We start from the raw sequence: 3,441 nt of genomic DNA on the forward strand, positions 1-3,441 counted from the left end.
TTTTCTATCACCCGCATTCAGCCCGCTTCTTGATTCGCTCCCTCCGCCATGGCTCTGCTCCATTCGTTTAACACCACCCGCCCGGCCGGCCGCCCAACGAGCCAAGACCTCCTTGCAGGTGTGTTCACATCAGCTACGCACCCCATCGCCTATGTATAGAGATATATATATCTTCAAACTCCATTGTGACGTATCGAGTGTGTTCACATCACTACGCCCACCACATCGCACTATGTATAGAGATATATTATCTCAACTCCATGTGCGGTATCAGAGTGTGTTCCATCACTACGCACCACATCGCACTATGGTATCAGAGGATATATATCTCATACTCCTGTGCGTATCAGAGTGGTTCCATCACTACGGCACACATCGCCACTATGCAATTGAGATATATATATTCTCACACTCCATGTGGCGTCTCAGGAGTTGTTACATCACTACGCACACATCGCACTATGTATAGCAGAGATATTATTCATAACTCATGTGGGCGTGATCAGAGGTGTGATCAATTCACTACGCACCACATCGCACTATGATAGAGATGTGTGGTTCTCATACTCCATGTGGCGTTATCACGAGGCGTGTCCACTATCACTACGCCATACGTTGCACTATGTAATAGCGGGGGTATATATATCTCATATTCCATGTGTAGTATCAGGTTGCTTCACATCCCTTTTGCCCCCACCCACATCGCAATTGCTTATAGAGAGGAGGTATCTCATACTCCATGGGGTATCAGCAGGGTGTGTTCAACATCCCTAGCCACCACATCGCCACTATGTATAAGAGTTATTGATATCCCTGTGCGTATCAGGTGTGCTTCACATCCCTATGCCCACATCGCACTATGTATAGAGAGATATATCTCATACCCTGTGCGTATCAGAGTGTGTTCACAGATCAGGGTACGCTGGCGTAGTTCCTTCACTAGGAAAACGGGATATCATATCTCCTCACCATGTACACAGGGTAGTCTCTCTATTCGCAAATAGGACCGATTTATCTGCCCAACACGTAACAATTTTCATACCAGATACACAAGTATCTTACTTATCCGCAAATGACAGGGTTTACCTGCATCAACACGTAACGATAGGTACATCTCCATCACAGATACACACGTTATAGAATTTCGCAGATAGATGTTGGATCTCGTCGCTCGTTAACAGGTATATCTTCTGCGCGTGCAAGTCATTACATTACCAGCTACACAGGTGTATTCCTCAGCATGGAAGCTCTCTCAAGCTCTAATTGTACAGCTGATATGAAGTGCTTATACGGCCCTTCATAAGTCAGCTATCCATGGCCGGAGCCAGTAAAATGACGTTAGCCTTTCATTATATCACCACGTTCTAATTAAGTATTATCTGATACAATGGTTGATTCCTTACTGGCTTATCTGTGCACGCGTGAGCTACTATGTGCTCTTGCTACTCCTAGTAGGATGGGCAGGGGACGTCTGTCACCAGGTTAACAGCCTAACAAACCGGCTAAACACAACACAACGTGCAACACTGTGCGATGAGAGGAAAGGGCCGGTGCGCTGGCGAAGAGGCAGATTATGACAACACGGGAGCACGCAAACCACACGCGAAGGCTAGAGAAAAGAATGGTCAAGAAAAACGGAGACACTGAGAGAAAAAGACAACAACAACAGGCGGCAGATAGACGCAGACGGACGCCTAGCCCGCTAGACAGATACTATGATATATATGTATACGGACGTAGATCAAAGAACGAGAGAAAGTCAAAGAGGACGGGGCTGAGCGTCGCGCCCCCCACACAAACAGCAGCACACACCGACACACACACGCACGCAACGCAGCACACACACACACACAACCCAGCACACACACGCCGCACGCACGCGCACAGTGCGCGAGGAGATGGAAAGAGCAGCCTACAAAATCAAGCCAGCGCGGTGAAAAGAGAAACCGATTGTACAGAGAGAGAGATGTTGGTAGTGTGCGGGCGTAGCATCGTTCACGATTGCAGTCCGCTAGGTAGCCTTGTGAACGTATTTGCTACCTAATTACGGTTCCGCGCTCAGTGTTTACCAAGCATTCATTTACCTCGCTATACTTAAGGTTGCTAAATTACCCGTGTGTGTGTCGTGTGTGTGTGTGTGTGTGTGTGTGTGATGTGTGTGTGTGTGTGTAGCCGACCGAACGTGGCCCCGTGCTGGATGTGTGTGTGGCGTGTGGTGATGTGTGGTGTATGTGTGTGTGTGTGTGCGTGGTGTGTGGGTATTGCAAGGCAGGCGCGAATGCCATTGTGGATAAAAGTTATGTAAGTAATGTAACAATCCTGACAGCATTGTATGTGATATTATAACACCAGGGGTGAATCTATTATTCAGGAGTGAAATCTATGATTATTCACTCCTGATAACATGATGTTAATTAACTCGTTATTTTTATAGCTGCGTACCTAATCACTTGCTTTTGGTCTTATGGAAAATGAACAGCATGTGTGCGGTTTTTACACAAGTTACCTCAATTGCAGATGTTCGTTGACGTACTATATGTTCGGTGACAGCTCGATCGTATCAGTCGTACGTTACTATGTATATTATGTGCGTCACTAGGTGGCGGGCCACAAGCACAGAAATCGTAAGCCGGCGCACACGCGAGTCATTTTACTCAAGTAAAATGACTCATGAGTCATTTTACTCACGTGTGCGGCGGATTTTCGTTGAGGAATTTGACGCATGCGTCATTTTACTCAATATCAAACGTGTTTGATAATTTTTGACTCATGCGTCATTTTACTCAACGTGTGCGCACGCGCTGAGTAAATTTACTCAACACTGGTACTCACAGCGCAGGCGTTTAAATCATTGTGCGCCCAGTATTGGCTGCGCACAGTCACGTGATCTGCATTACCACTTATTCCTTAAGTAATTTTACTCACGTGTGCGGCGAACGCTGAAAATATTACGCGTGAGTATTTTGACTCATGCGTCATTTTACTTGAGAAAAATTACTCACGTGTGCGCCGAACTTAACGAACTACGATTTCTATTGGCGTAATTAAAATACGTATAATACGCCAACCTCAAGAGGTGGTCGAAGGAAATCATCAGCCCTCAACTATACGCCAGTAAGAGTAGAATTTGCGAGCACGTACACACTTGTGGCGTTTGCCCTTTTATGGAGTATGTCAATAAAACGCGAAATTTTATAACCCAACATGAACATAAATGTCTAACGTTCTACCCATTATGTAACCGTAACTATTCAAACGATTGATAGGAACAGTGAGATGTAAGAAAATTATGCTTAGTAAATTGTGGTGTTGGGTGACTCGTGTATGTGCGTAATTGACCAAGTATTTGGGTCTATCTAATTATTACGAGCAGTATTCAAACTCATTGCAGTTTTCAGCGGGGGATATAACATATCTAAGTAACATATAAACATATCTATA

The 3,441-nt window shown here is 45.2% G+C and overlaps 1 protein-coding gene across 1 annotated transcript in view; it reads right to left on the minus strand.

Moving 5' to 3' along the window:
- LOC106818663 overlaps positions 1–3,441 on the minus strand; it is a 9,399-nt gene that overhangs the window by 820 nt on the left and 5,138 nt on the right. The gene's annotated exons all lie outside the window — the stretch shown is intronic.

The sequence above is a fragment of the Priapulus caudatus genome, unplaced genomic scaffold, assembly GCF_000485595.1.
Source record: "Priapulus caudatus unplaced genomic scaffold, Priapulus_caudatus-5.0.1 Scaffold2415, whole genome shotgun sequence".
NCBI classification, from domain to species: Eukaryota; Metazoa; Priapulida; class Priapulimorpha; order Priapulimorphida; family Priapulidae; genus Priapulus; species Priapulus caudatus.